Source organism: Ursus arctos, unplaced genomic scaffold (assembly GCF_023065955.2).
Source record: "Ursus arctos isolate Adak ecotype North America unplaced genomic scaffold, UrsArc2.0 scaffold_13, whole genome shotgun sequence".
NCBI lineage: Eukaryota > Metazoa > Chordata > Mammalia > Carnivora > Ursidae > Ursus > Ursus arctos.
The window spans coordinates 19,898,354-19,914,716 of NW_026622797.1; the positions used below are offsets into that span (position 1 = coordinate 19,898,354).

The 16,363-nt window shown below is 41.5% G+C and overlaps 1 protein-coding gene across 1 annotated transcript in view; it reads left to right on the top strand.

Moving 5' to 3' along the window:
* Positions 1-7,145, top strand: part of EPM2A (EPM2A glucan phosphatase, laforin) — a 352,988-nt gene extending 345,843 nt beyond the window's left edge. Inside the window, exon 8 of the mRNA XM_057310983.1 lies at positions 6,929-7,145. The gene's annotated coding sequence lies outside the window, so the exon portion shown is untranslated. The remainder of the gene's footprint in view (positions 1-6,928) is intronic.
* Positions 7,146-16,363: the final 9,218 nt, after the last annotated feature.

Below are 16,363 nucleotides of genomic sequence, written 5' to 3' on the forward strand. Positions count from 1 at the left end.
AACCACCAGCTAAGCCATATAAGCAAAACAGTCTATCTCCTTTCATGAAGGTAGCCCAAACTTACGTTATATCTTGAAAATACCTCTGATAATCATAAACAAAACTTAAGCCATCTTCCTAAAGTAGTATAACATAATAATTTTAACCAATTTCCTGCTGTCTGGACATTCCCATGATAATAACCAGTCATTGTAAAAGTTGAACAACTTCCTCACTTTGACTTCGTAAGCCATCCTGGAATGTCATGCCCGTGAACTTCATACCAGTTTCAGGTTTGAACCACTTGTTTCTGAACAGTTTCTTTCCCATTTAATAAAATACTTATGTCACGTAAAACCCTCTGAATTTTCTTTTGATGTGTATAAATTCTTTTATGAGCAAGGCAAGGTAAGGAAGAGTAAGGAGAATAAATTTGATCATCAATGTGCTGTATGTCCTAATAAGTTCAAAAGTGGGAATGGAAATACTAGAAAAAAAGATCTGGAAGGATAAGACGTGGAAGTTAGAAGCCAGTTGCCTGAAAGTGAGTTTCAGAAATGCAAGGTTTAGGATCATAATGAAATCTGTAATACATCTTTGGAGTGGATGGTTGTGATATGGAGAAAAAGATCATTGCTGTTGAGGAGGTCACAAAACCATAAAGTCACTGTGTTAGATAAATCCTTTCCCTGGAATTGGAACTTGGCCAGAATTATAACACAACCATGGAGAAGAAGAGGGGTGTCCAGTTTTAATGTATTCTTGGGTATTGTATTGTAATGTATTCCTGCTGACAATATGGTAGAGCCCGATTTTCAAAAGACCTGTGTTTTGGGCTTGTTTTTGTCTTTTGTTTTGTTCTAATAAAAAGAGAGAGAAAAGATTTGAGAGAGTAAATGACAAGCAAGGAGACCATAAACACCTGCTGATCCCGGAACATGTGGTTGAGCCGTGGGGAGCCTTTGCTTGATGGGACTCCAAGGGAGGCAGGGTCCTCACGGGGTCGCTAAATTCAGGTATAGCTGGATCCTGAAGCAGTGCCCAGAGAAGAGACCGAGGCTTGCTAGAGGCAAATGCTGTTGAGTTACCATGTTCTACAGTGGCCACAACCCAAGTGTGTGGGAAGGTGAGGGAAGGTGAGGGGGCTGGAAATCATGCCAGGTTGGGTAATATATTCAAGAGGGATGATGGAGGGTCATCTGGGAATCTTGAGCGTCGAACCGTTACTGCGACGCGTGATGGGAAGAGCCCTGGAGGTGTCTACAGAAAGGCAGGCAATGGTTGAAGTTAAACACCAAGGTATTTAGAGGCAGGAGACAAGCTTTGTCAGCTCAGAATTCAAATTTCTCTTCCTCGGCTGCCTGTCGTCATTCCTCCACATGCTCCTCAGCTCAGATCAATCCCTCTCCTCGGTGCCCTCTCTTTGAACTACTGCTGGGGTATCCTTTTGGCTTCCTCATGCAGCTGTGATGGTCTTTCAGAGCATGGTTTTTTCTTTTGAATTCCTGACAGCAGCTCGCGAAGTGCTGGATGCACGGTGGATATTCAATAAATATTTGATTGATTGAGCTATGAATTTTATTTTTCTAAGTTATAACCGGCACTCAGACACTTGAGATACGGGTATATATTGGAAAGCAAAGGATCTGAGCTTTTATTAGAAACTTTTTCATGTTTGAAAGAAAATCTTGGCTTGTAAAGGGTTTGCCATTACTCTTGCTTCCTCCCCCACTCATCGCAAGCTAAGATTTATAAAAACAGAAGTAGTTGCCGTGGAGACAATTGCTGGGCACTAGAGGAGCCATTTGGGAATATAGCACTGCTATAATATTCAGCAGCAAGATTTTACATTAATCTTTTTGCTTTCAATAGTAAAACTGAAAATAAAATACTGAAAAAAATATTGAGTACTGGGAACTCGCTCCCTTCGCTACAAAGCTGATCGTCGTCTGGTATGTAGCAACAGACACTCCCCTTTGTGAAGATATTGAAATAATCCCGCACTGGTTGGAAAAGAGCCAATGCTCCTTGCTGTCCACGGAGTACTACCCCATGGCCTCAGCTGCCCTGTCCCTGTCCCAGTGTCCTCTGCAACTCCTCGTGGTCCAGCAGCTCCACCTGACCCTGGCCAAGCAGGAGCTCAGCATCACAGCTGTCCCTTGCATACTGGATATCAATCATGGTGAATCTACCGGTTATAAAATAAATATCATCTTTTACTATATTTATTGGAGTTATAAACTAGTGTCCTACAGACATGATTTGTGTGGCCCTCCCAGGGTTTTACATTCTTCTAAAATTAATAAGTAGCATTGAAAGCTCTAGGAACTTCATGTAAAAATTCACATTTTTAGCTCCTCTTGAAAAATTGGTGGTACCGATAACATCGGGCTTTTATTCCCAACAACAACAATAACAAAACAAATCAATGGAATAGAGCACGATTGTCCCCTTGAAACACTGTTTACACTTCTACTGGCAGGCGCCCCCACCCCTCACTGTTCATCCAATGGACTGCACTTTTTTCTGTTACTGGTTTCTTTGTGGACATTTAAGTTTCCCAAATCAAATTGCTAGGAGCTGTGCTTGGTTCTAGACTCGGGGTCATTTGGTGTGATACCAGCTCAGTTCAGTGCACTCCTGCTTTGTCTCCACCTCTTCCACGTGACTTTCCTTCTAGTAATTATAATCCAGCAACTCAACTCCCTTCAGTTCTAATTCAAGACGGCATGTCCAAACTTTGCAGACAAGACAACCTGGTCTATGGTGCCTGTATTCTTAAATGTTCACAGAAAAATAGCTAGAATTGGGGAGAATCATGAACATTAGTCTTGGTATTTACCACCAAGAAAAGATAAGAATGAAATTTTGTGACCTCTGTCATATAGCTTTGCTCAGTAAATGAAAAATTAAATCTACAGGAAAACTGCTGTTAGCAAGTATTCTGCTATTTCTGGAAAGAAAGTGCCCCAGCAGGGAGAGGCCCAAGATTTCTATCTGCTCACCTGCCATTTCCTCCCTTAACTGTGACTAACACCTGTCAGCGGTGTGAATTCACAGCTCTACCTAACAATAACAAGAGGGAATGTTCTGACATTTAATCAAAATCCGTGCCTCAGTTTTCTGTTGCTGCGTAACATACCATCCAAAACTTAGTTGCTTTAAGTAAGTGCTGTTGATTTGCTCGTGCTTCTGTGGTTCAGTAACTTGGGCTGGGCTGGCCAGGGTCATTCATGCTGGTGCACTCACCCAGCAGCTCGACTATGGTCTAAGATGGTCCTTGCACATCTCAGGCAATTAGTGGGACGTGCAGGAGGGGCACTGGGTTCTCTCCCACATGCCTGGGCCAGGCCTCTTGACATGGTGAGCTCAGAGCAACATTCCAGGAGGGTGAGAACAGAAGCTTCAGAATGCTTACAGTGTCCCTTCTGCCACATTCTATAGACCAAAGCAAGTCACAAGGAACCCCAGACTCAAAGGGTGGGAAAGTAAGGAGCTGCAAAGATATGAGCATGCATTCAGGAGTGAGAGGAGATATGACCACCTTGTGTGCAAACACTCTACACAGTCCACAGTTTAACAGAAGAGAAGAATGATAGCAGAAAAGCCTTGAAAATGTATCCGAATCACATAACACACATTGGAAGTCTCTAGTGAGATGGAGAATGTACAGATAAGGGAGGCTGGGCAGGAGTTCTGGTTTGGAATTCATTCAGGAAAGTCATGAGAGTGGAAAGGGAGCAAGAAGGGAGAAGTGGGGACAGAGAATGGAGGAGGGAGGGTGAGAGCTGGAGGGTCTGAGAAGGAGAAGCCCCATCAAGGACCCGCTCCCTGAAAGAGCCAGCCACCAGCTGCCACAGCTCAGCCCAACCTCGCTCCCAATCTCGCTCCCTCCCTCGCTCAGTGCTCGAAGCCCGGGCTGTGTTTTCGGATCCATCCATCGCCGCCACTCTCATTCCAAGTGTAGGATCGCCCCATCTCAGACCTGATTATTACGATATTTTCCTCTTCTGGTGCACCCGCTCATCACACCTGCTTGGCTTAATTATTTTAAAAAATATTTGTATTTCTTTCTGCATAAGTAATGTATGCTCATGTTACAAAGTTCAAAAATTACAAAAGTTACACGGGCAGAAATCAGACACTCGGAGAAGTTAAAGGACTTGTCTCCTAACAAGTGGCAGAACCTGGACTTGGCACAGGCTGACTGTACGCCCATGCTCTTCACCGTGGCACTGGTGACCTCTCGCATCAGGGCTCCTCGTCTGCCCTGTGCACAGAAATATTAGAACTTACATTTTCTCCCAACCATCAAAACCAGTAAATTGATCTTGATTAGCCAGGGAGAAGCATAGACCTGTACTTCTTGTCTAAAAAAATAAAGTCCTTAGAAGCAGTCAGCTTTGTCTCTGTCATAGAAATAAGAAGTTATGGGAATCAGATACCAAATGCTACTCATTCTAAGACAGAGAGTCATACCTGTGCACCTTGTCATGCCAATAAAGGCACTGAAATTGAAAGCAGAATTGAAAATTGGATGTGACCTGCATCTATCAGCATCCTGGGAGTCAGTATGGAAGATGGAAAGGGAGAGAGGGCTTTGGGAGGTAGGTGATTGGCACCCAGGGAGGAAGGAAGGTCCCCTGGCTTCTGTCCCCATGTCTAGCCTCCTTACTTGAAAAGTTGCCTTGGATGAGAGAACACCTCCGTTTGTGTTTCGTCAACTCAATTGAGAAAGGAGACATAGGAAGAAGCATGACCATTTAGTTTCAAAATCTCAAACCCACAGTCTTTGGGTAATGCATCTTGCTATATTTATGCTACAGACAGTACGAAGGGGTGTGCCTGCTTGTGTCTGATCAATTGCTGGCATGTGCATTTTGCCCATAGAACATTAACCTGCAGCACCTCCCACAGTGAACCCCTCTAAGGGCCTGCTGAGTCTTAAACACTGGGCTTGTGGCAATATGAGAAAGAGGAAGGTCATCCCGCACACTGGACTATTCCTAGGCCCATCCTATAGTGAGGCAGACTTTTCTAAAGCTGGACTTTTCAGCTCTTCTTGACTTTGCTAAACTTCTGATAACTGCTTTTCATTTATCACACAATGCCATCTTGCCGAAAACGTTGCGTGTACATTTCTGGCCATTTGTAGCGATTCTATAGTCAGAGACATTTGCACCCAAAAGGATAGGTTTTCCCCCACTTTTTGGAAAAGTGATTGGGGCAATTTCTGACGCTGGCTTTGAATCAGCCACCTAAGCTACCCAGACTACTGGAAGGTAGATGGATCTTCCTGCTGCCTGATGAGGAGAACTTCCTCAAGACATTATGACCAACATAACATTAATTCTCAAAGCTGAAGTTTGAGTCCATTTCCTCTTGTCAGAAGAAAATCTTCTTTTATCTTCTCCCCTTGAATTTCATAAGTAGACCACTAGGGAAGCAAGTCCTCCAAGGACACTTTGGAGAAGTTAATGGGTCAAGAGGAGTAGAGTGGGAATGCTTTTTCCCACACATTGCACAAAATCCTTGCAATTCAACCACAAAAATGACTTACCTGAACACTGAAATTCTTCCCCATTATAGTGGGTAAAGGGAAGGACATAAAAGTCAATAAGATTGTGTTTTACCGTAAGAGGCTGTCTCAAGTCTCAAAAATACACACCGTGCATCTTCATAAATCATTCTTCCACTGCATATGATCTAATTTTCCAGAAAAGATGTTTGCAGAAGATTTGTAAAGTATAAGTTGAATTTTTAGGTATAAAATGTAGTACAAATTATCTGCTGTTTTATATATTATGTCTGAAAAGTAACTGGCTTCTTCAGTCTGTGTGTGAGAGAGAGAGAGAGAGAAAGAGAGAAATAAGAAGGAGGGTGAAGAGTTAAGTTTCCTGTTCATATTCTAGAGACAGAAATATACCTTCTGTGTCTTTAGCAATTACAGGGTCACTGGGGAAGCAAAATCATGACCCCCAGGGTCCCTGCTCCCGTAATAGGACCACCCAGGCAAAGGCAGGCTAGTCCTAGAACCCGGCTCTTCAAAGTTAGGGACTCATCTCAAACTCCAGATAATTAAATATAAATTATACCTTTCTGTATTCTATTTTGTAATATTACAGTGGCCTTTGCCTTATGACACACTTTTAGTTTATAGTGACTCGACAGTAAGCAAACTTCTCAAACAAAATATTTGAATGAGGGAAGGTGGGGGTGAGAGGGCCCCCAGTCCCAGTTCTTGACTCCCTCATTCCTCCCTCTCTGACGGGCATCTGAAGCAGGTGACAGAGGCGAACACAATCTTGATGAGTCATTCCCCGTGTGCAGCCCCAGAGCGTAGACCCATTTGTAATCAAGTTACTGAACTCACTAGGGGATCAGGTGAAGTCTCTCACAGACTAACTAGGCAGTAACGGTGAGAGAGCAAAATGGCTCCTTTCTCTTCATTCCTTCTAGTGAGACCTCTGTGATTGCTTTAAAGAAAATCTTGGTGTCTGTCACATATGATACAGGAGTACAAACAAAGGGCTTGCTCTGAATAGATCGTTAGTCAGTATCAATACCTGTGACACAAACCCATCAGGTAATTCCTGCCCCGTTTGCCAAAAATATATATATTATTTTCTCTGACATCTTCAACTCACATATCAGGTCTGAAAACACTGAAGTCTTCAGAAAAGCAGGGAAATGAAGTGCCTGCTGAAACTCTGGGAAAAGGACCTTGTTTGTCTCTATTACCTCAGCAGAATCGCCCCCATCTCTCCTCTACTCACAGCTCCTTTCTGGAACAATAGTCTGGAATCATTGTCAAAAGTCACTGCCCACTTGACATGAGGGATGTTGTTTAAAAGATTTATTCTGGAATCCAGATTCCAAGTACACATTTAAAGCAAGGCTTGTTATTTACCAGCACACTTTCCAAAGAGGGCTTCTGTTTTTCTACAGGAATGACGAACTGGACACATACCGGACTCATTTCTCCCGCTGCGGTTGATCACGGGGAAAGTGGATTGCTTGACCAAATCCGCAATGCTGTGAGATCAGTCAAGAGAGGTTTATGGTTTATCTACTATAATTAAGGTAGTGGAAAGTCTGCATGGGCATTTAAGCTTCGCTTTGATTATGATTAAAACAGAGAATTTGAAAATGAAACTATCCTGAAAAATCTGGGTGCTGTGATCTTTGCTTGCCCGCACTGTATGCCAGAAAATACTATTAAAACCTGTCATCATAAGTAAAGGAGTGAAGAAAAAAAAATTAGTGCAAAATATATGCAACACCATTGCCATTCAAATAAGTGTTTGCTTTAAAAGGTAAATAATACGAAATACATGCTGAGAGTCCATGCTGGGTACCACCCCCAACGTGGCCATCAATGCACCGACCAACTTGGGCAAATCCCCCTCCAGTGTGAGTTTTAGTTTCCGCATCTGTAAAGCCAGGCAGCTGGAACGGTATGAAAATTCTATGATTTGTGATTCAACCTGAGTCGAAGAGTGAGTCACTCTTCCATTAACACTGAATTACTTTTAATGGAAAATAGATAATAAGCATCAGGATAGCAAAACACATATTTTTCTTTTCATCATTAATATATATCTCCAAACACTTAAATCCAGAGTACGCCTGATTGAATTACATAATTACCATGCAACCTCTACTGGTATTAACTACAAATGCTTTATTTTGTCAAGAGTCAGTTTCTCAGAATAATTAAAAATTCTGAACATTGAGTTCTTTACAAAGTGCACTCATCAATCACTGATACTCATTTTTATTTTGTTGTGATTAACTTACCTCTTGTCTTATTATCATAATTGGTTGTAATTCCCTTGGTCTTCCCTTGCCGTATAATCTACAATGAACATTCGGGGGAACATTAAAGGAACTGGAATTTTCATAATATAAGTAGAGGCTGAGATACAGTTAATAATTACTCTCTGGAATATGAAGCAACAGATGATGATCAGCTGTTTTTCATTTCCACAAAGAACAAAGAAAGACTAAAGCAGCAACAAGAAAGCTTGTGATTACCAAAAGAATACATTCTGATCATTGTTACTTTGTAGAATTCGATACCAAGAAACTTGGCAAGATTATTGTTCTGGATATACTTGAAAATATGGCAGATATATTTGGGGTAGCTGAATTGAAGAGCCTCTTGAAAACAAGACAGAAAATCAACTTCTCTCCTAGTCCCATTTGAGAAATGGTTGGAAGAACATTAACACCCTACCTGTTCTGCCGAAGTTCCTGCAGGATCCTACTCCGAATTCCAGGAGACCTCAGTATATTAAGAGGCAGCCAAGAACATCTTTCTATTTACTTCTACAAAAACTGAGACTCTATGCCTGAGTTTGTATCAATGTTAAACATAGTTTCTATAAACTATCTATAAGCTCAGCCACATCGATTGCACAAATATGCCCCCCAAGGAAATCTGGAACAGACCTACATTGCTTCATCATTTCCATGGAAAAGGTTTCTGAAGCATTTTGGCCACTCCTTTGGGGTCTCATAAGCAAAAGTAGAATGGTGGCATTGTCATTCATCAGCCAGATGTCACTGCAGGAGAGGGAGTGGAAGGGTGGGCTAAGGCAGGACTTAATAGGAATGAAACAATAAATGAATGTATTTTTAAGGATTTTGTTTATTTATCTGAAAGAGAGCTAGAGAGAGAAAGAGTGAGAGAGCACAAGCAGGGTGAGGGGCAGAGGATGTGGGAGAAGCAGACTCCCCACTGAGCAGGGAGCCCAACAGGCGGCTCAATTCTAGGATGCCAGGATCCGGGATCAGGACTGGAGCTGAAGGCAGACGCTTAACCCACTGAGCCACCCAGGGGCCCCAAACGATAAAAGAACATTAACGACTGCTATATTTTACCGAATTTTATGTATTCTCTCAAATAATCTTTGCAACAAACCCAAAGTCATGTTCTCAGAAATGTTCACTCCCTTAGGGTTGGACAGCTAGTAAATGGAAGAGTGAGAATTTGAATCTAGATAAATGTTTTTATTTCAAAAGGGTCAATGAGAGGAACAATCATGGGCAACATTTTCAAATAGATAATTTCTGGTTTGGAGTCTGTATCTATACATTTCAATCACATCAGCTCATCTCACCCAATTAATCTAAGATTCATAGTTATTAGAATTTCAAAGTAGTGAAGAAAAAGTGGATTCAATAAAAAAATGATATTGGGTAGCCATCTCCTATAGGAAAAAACAAAATTAAGTTGGATCTTTTCTTTGCATTTAAAGTGTTCAAAGATTTTAATATAAGTAAAAATGAAACCATAAAAATGATTGAAGAAACAGGAGGGAAATTTAATAATCTGAGTAGGGAAGCTCTTTCTAAGAATAATACAAAACTTAGAAGACATAATAAAAAGTATGATAAATTAGACTATGCTAAAAATAAATTAAACATGGCACAACACTATAAGCAATGTCAAAAGAATGCCAACACCTGGGGAAAAATTGCAATTTGTATCATAATCAAAATTTTCCTAAAGTATGAAGACTTCATACTTTCATACTTTCATTTGTAGACAAATGAATATGTAAAACACCCCAAGACAGGATGCCGATAATGGGGAGGCTGTGTACGTATGGGGCTAGAGGGGGTACAGAAATCTCTGTGCCTTCTGCTCATTTTTTTTTCCTTCTGCCCAATTTTGCTGTGAATCTCAAACTGCTGTAAAAAATAAAGTCTCTTAAAAGAAACCCAACAAACCCACAACCATCCAATAGAAAACAGGCATCGGATATAAAGAGATCGTTAACATGAAAAAGTTTAAAATACCTCTTAAATATAAGAAAAGATATGTAATCTGACTTATAATAAAAGAAAAAAATAACATCATAAAGAAACCACGTTTTGTGTATTAGATTGGCAAAAATTAAAAGGTCTTATTCATATATCATGTTGAAAAATGTGGAGAAAAGGGTGTTTTATCAATCCTTCACACATTTCTGAGCGGATTGGTATACTGTCCATACAGGGCAACTTGATAATATCTCACAAAAATTTTAATGCACATACTCATTTTCTCTAGGAATTCATCCTTCTGATATAAATCCATATGTGTGAAGCTTTATATGTACAATGTTATTCATTTTGAAATATTCATATCATTACACTTTTTTTCTAAGAGAAGATTGAAGATTCATATTCATTACATTTAGCTAATAAGAAAAGTTTGGAAGCATCTTTGGTGTCTCTCAATAGGAGACTAGTTAAATCAACTACTGTTCGTTCTTAATGTTTGGTTTGTGGGAGGACGTTCCTGCCACATTTTTTTGTTTCCATCAAAATGAATTTTTCCTAAGCCTTCTAATTTCTTGGTGCATCATTTACTGAAGTGAATTGCCTAGCTAGGGAGTCCGAGCGAGACACTGGGCCAGTGTAACTTAGCCCGTCCGTGTTTCCTTTTGGAATCTGTCCACTGCACGTTCAGATCTGCCTCACCAGGTCACCAGCCTTTCAGGGAGGGAACCGTGGAGGGAGGCTTGGGGCTCTCTGAGCTGCCTGTGACTGGACGGTAAATCTGTGTAATCTGGGGTTTCAGTATCAGGAAATTGTTGTTGCTGCATTCTCTCATATCAGTTTATCAGTAATAAACATAGTTTGCTCTCCATCTGCTTTGTGCTTTGTCTTATTTTCTCAAAAAATGCGAACTCCAAACTCACAAAAGAAAAGGACAGGGGTCATTTACTGTGCCTCTCTTGCACAATACATACCTTTGAATCCTAGCCTCTCCCCCAAATGAGAGCTCTTTCGTGGTCCAGGTAGGAGATCATCTCCAAGTTAAATGGAGGGAGAAAGAGCAAGGTGCGGAACAGGATGGGCAAAGTGCTACCATTTGGGTAAAGAGTGGAGGAGAGAACATATGTTCGTCCGTATCTGCAGGACAGAGCTCCGAAAGGGGACAAGGGAAACAGCTTTGGCTGCATCCACGCAACAGGAGAGACAGGCGGGGAGGGGCCAGGGGGACAGAGAGAGGAGGAGATTCTCCATAGCGGTCACTTTTGTACCTTTTCGAGTTTGAACGCATGAGGGCATATGAGCACATGAGCTCATTTCTTCTGTGGTACGTTTCCAAAATTATCTGTCTCTTCTCCTCTCTTTCTTGCTCCCCTGAGAACTAAGAAGAACTTTGCCTGACCTTCCTCCTTCAAGAAAGACTCTTTCCACAGTGTGACTGGGGCTTGGTGATGCAGAATCAGGAGACAGGGAGGGGGTGGCAACAAGTTCAATAGAAGAGGAGGCCGGAGGGGAGCTGAGATTGTTTGAGAGAGATTGGTACGAGATGAACTGGGATTTTGAGGAGAGTAGGTGGGAGAGAAGCAAGGACTTTTAGGAAGTACCTCTGAGAATTTGCATATATTCCGTGAGCTTTGGGTTCTGACAGGACTGTGTGGGTCACAGCTTCAGTGGAATTACAAATATTTTGACTTGGAGCAGAAAACGGTCATGATGATGTCTTGCTGCCTTGGATGGCCCCCAATATCACCATCCCACAGACACATGAAACAGCTTATGAGGATTAAAACTCTCCCATAGATAGACTTCTGCTGATTCGCTTATTATGGAGAGACATAGCCTACAACCTGAGCCACTAATGAGTCATCCAACCACATATCTGTTTTCTGTTTTCTTTTCTTCCTAAAGAACATAATAGGGGTACCAATGGCCTTAGTGTCTTGGGAGATCCCAATGACCAGTTTTGTTCACCACCAAATATCAACTATTAGCACTGGGCAGTCACTCTGGACAGAGAGCTAATTTCACCAGCACCTCCACGTGCTAAGTCTCCTGCAGGACCCGCGGGGAGGAGAGCTCACCCTAGACCCTTTTCCCAAACCCACTGACCCTGCACTCCCCATCTTTCCCACCCCGACTGTTTTTCTTTTCTCCAGTTTAATCTCCAAATCCTCAGTTTGGCTGTTCATATGAGACGTATTTTCACTGATGTAACTGGCTTACCATTTATATGTAAAATACAACAATTCTTATTTCCACAATTCTTATGCAGATCATTAAGAAGTATCACATTGTCTTTGTTACAAACACTCTTTCACTTCAACGTGAAATCCTGTTCACATGTTTTCAGTTTTCAGTTTGTTGCTCACATGGCTCGTAACTTGGAAATACACACACACAGGGAACCTTGGGTTTAAATGAGATTTAGTGACACTGGTGCTCTCTGCTAAGATCTATTCAGGAGTTTGTTAGAGTCCTTGGGTTTCCGGCATTATCATTTGTTTCTATGACGATGGTAGTGATGGGAAATAATCACCAGCAAGGACTCTTGTCCTCTAGTCAGAGAGGTTTGGGATATGAAGAGAGAGCATCATAGAAATTTAATTTAAACCTCTAGGGGGAAAAAATTTGCCTCACAATAAATGTTGACTGTCATGCAGATACCCAAGCAGAAGCAGAATTCCCTACAGAATAGAGACTACTCTGAAATACATCACAATAAGGAATCCTTTCTTAGACTTTTTATTATCTATGAGAGCAGGAAGAACAAAGAGAGCTAAGAAGTGACAGGCTTTGGATGTCTTCCCATGCTCTGATTTTATTTTTGGTTATCTCCCCTACTCATGGAAGTCAAATCATCCTAGGGAGACCCTGTTTTCATTTGGAAATACTGCTTACAACCACATTCCTATTATTCACGTACTTTCGAAATCTTATTGCAGTTTTCCTGTATTTCTAAATTCACAATATTTCTTGCTCAAAGGAATCACTAATTCTCTGAATCACTTAGGGATTAATGAATTTAAGTCTCTTCATCAGCTTATACAGAACTGTGTTCCATTTCATAAGACATCACCAGTGAACTACCCTGTCTCCCCTAAACTTCAGTGAATTAGGAGAATGATGGCAAATGAACACCTCTTCCCTTTTTTCAAGGAAAGCTGCTAACACCAGGCCACACATCAGGCAATGCATATCAGTGCTTCTTCCTCAGAGGCAAGGAAGTACAGGGACGCTTCATCCGGCCAGAGCCCTGCAGCCGGGGAAACTCCACAGCCAGTGGAGGAATTGGCCAAATTACTCAGAAGAATGTTCCAAGTTGGGGCCAGAAAGGCAATGTGGGGCAAGGAATCCTGGAGCTTTGAGCTATTGCCATCAAATACTCTTCTGCCCAGATTCTACCCAAAGCCTCCCATGTCTTTTTGTTTTTCTTCCTTGAGCTAATTCCTGCTTTCCCAGTATCTTTGCAGCCCTCACATTTTTGATCCTGACTTCGACTTGGAACCCTACTAAGCCCAGCACGGAGAGGGCTAGGCAACACGTGGTCTGATGGCAAGTATGATACAGAAAATGGGAGGGAGCGTGTGCTCGTGGCAAATATGATAAGGAGATAACTGTTGTAATCTTGCTTTGTCCTATTATCTGTTGTGATGAAAAATTAGATCAACAAAAATCATGACTCATCGTCTCAGTTTATCCATCCCATTACAGAATGTTCGATGGTTCTTTTGTGTTCCCCATTGTGATGCATTTTGTTTTTCTCTTTGGGATTTGGGCATTAGATTGGGTGGAAAGGAAGGCTACAGGCACCTTCTCCTGCCACTGGTATGGTTAAGAGTTTGATGATGCTTAAGGGCTATTTTGTTGCTATAAAATTGCATGCGTGAGTGATCTGGCAATGAAGTCTTAAACTTAAAGGATAAACAACTACTACATCTTGGTTAGAAGACAGCAGCCGGAATCAGTCTCTGCTCAATTTGGCTGCAAATGACTAATGATTAGAGCAAGGTTATATGACTCCAAGTGCAGGTCACTTCTTAAAGTTATGGTCTTGATTAATAGAAAACTGCCTTGCCACTGTTCTTTAAAGAAAAGATTGCAGTCCTACTAATTAAGGTGATGGTGGGAAATGCTCTGTGATGATTTGGCAGTTCAGCTTATAAGCAGAATGAGGAGTTTGTAAGGGAAGCCACACAGCTTCTTGGCTGGTCTGCCTTTATACGAGTCAGGACACCAGGGCAGCTTTTTAGGTGTCCCCTGAGAGTCTGGAAATAAATTTGCCTCTGACAGTTTGACAAGTAAAATCCATGTATGGTATCCATTACTTGTGGGAGCACATTCTAAGGGATTACCAATAGGCGACAGCAAAATATCGAAAGATGAGATCAGGTAGTAATATCAGAATTGTTAATCAGACTCTTTCAAGATGGCAAGAAGCAAAGACCCACTCAGACTGCCTCAAATAACGAGCGACTGTTGTAAAGAATCACAGGGACGTGAAGGATACAGGGAACCTTCTCGAGAGTCTCACAACCAGGGATTGTAGAGCCTGAAAGTCTGCTTAGGAGTCAACAGGAGCCAATCGACTCTCTCTCATCAGAACTGACACCCCCTAGAAGTCCTTGCAACAGCAATCAGGCAACAAAAAGGGATAAAAGGTAAAGAAGAAGTCAAAATGTCTCTCTTTGCAGATGACATGATACTCTATATGGAAAACCCAAAAGAAGCCACTCCCAAACTATTAGAAGTTATAGAGCAATTCAGTAACGTGGCGGGATACAAAATCAATGCTCAGAAATCAGTTGCATTTCTATACACAAACAATGAGACTGGAGAAAGAGAAATTAGGGAATCCATCCCATTTACAATAGCACCAAAAATCATACGTTACCTTGGAATTAACTTAACCAGAGACGTAAAGGATCTATATTCTAGAAACTACAAATCATTCTTGAAAGACATTGAAGAAGACACAAAAAGATGGAAAAATATTCCATGCTCATGGATTGGAAGAATTAACACAGTTAAAATGTCCATGCTACCCAGAGCAATCTACACTTTCAATGCTACCCCGATCAAAATACCAATGACATTTTTCAAAGAACTGGAACAAATAGTCCTTAAATTTGTATGGAACCAGAAAAGGCCCCGAATCGCCAAGGAATTGTTGAAAAGGAAAAACAAAGCTGGGGGCATCACAATGCCGGATTTCGAGCTGTACTACAAAGCTGTGATCACAAAGACAGCATGGTACTGGCACAAAAACAGATACACAGACCAATGGAACAGAATAGAGAACCCAGAAATGGACCCTCGGCTCTTTGGGCAACTAATCTTTGATAAAGCAGGAAAAAACATCCAGTGGAAAAAAGACAGTCTCTTCAATAAATGGTGCTGGGAAAATTGGACAGCTACATGCAAAAGAATGAAACTTGACCACTCTCTCACACCGTACACAAAGATAAACTCCAAATGGATGAAAGACCTCGATGTGAGACAGGAATCCATCAAAATCCTAGAGGAGACCATAGGCAGCAACCTCTACGACATCAGCCAAAGCAACCTTTTTCATGACACATCTCCAAAGGCAAGAGAAACAAAAGATAAAATGAACTTGTGGGACTTCATCAAGATAAAAAGCTTCTGCACAGCCAAGGAAACAGTCACAAAAACTAAGAGGCAGCCCACGGAATGGGAGAATATATTTGCAAATGATACTACAGATAAAAGACTGGTATCCAAGATCTACAAAGAACTTCTCAAACTCAATACGCGAGAAACAAATAAACAAATAAAAAAATGGGCAGAAGATATGAACAGACACTTTTCCAATGAAGACATACAAATGGCTAACAGACACATGAAAAAATGTTCAAAATCATTAGCCACCAGGGAAATTCAAATCGAAATCACACTAAGATACCACCTTACACCAGTTAGAATGGCAAAAATGGACAAGGCAAGAAACAACAATTGTTGGAGAGGATGTGGAGAAAGGGGATCCCTCCTATATTGTTGGTGGGAATGCAAGTTGGTACAGACACTCCGGAAAACAGTGTGGAGGTCCCTTAAAAAGTTAAAAATTGAGCTACCCTATGATCCAGCCATTGCACTACTGGGTATTTACCCCAAAGATACAGACGTAGTAAAGAGAAGGGCCATATGCACCCCAATGTTTATAGCAGCTTTGTCCACAATAGCTAAATCGTGGAAGGAGCCGAGATGCCCTTCAACAGATGACTGGATTAAGAAGTTGTGGTCCATATATACAATGGAATATTACTCAGCTATCAGAAAGAACGAGTTCTCAACATTTGCTGCAACATGGACGGCACTGGAGGAGATAATGCTAAGTGAAATAAGTCAAGCAGAGAAAAACAATTATCATATGGTTTCTCTCATCTATGGAACATAAGAACTAGGAAGATCGGTAGGAGAAGAAAGGGATAAAGAAAGGGGGGTAATCAGAAGGGGGAATGAAGCATGAGAGACTATGGACTCTGAGAAACAAACTGAGGGCTTCAGAGGGGAGGGGGGTGGGGGAATGGGATAGGCTGGTGATGGGTAGTAAGGAGGGCACGTATTGCATGGTACACTGGGTGTTATACGCAACTA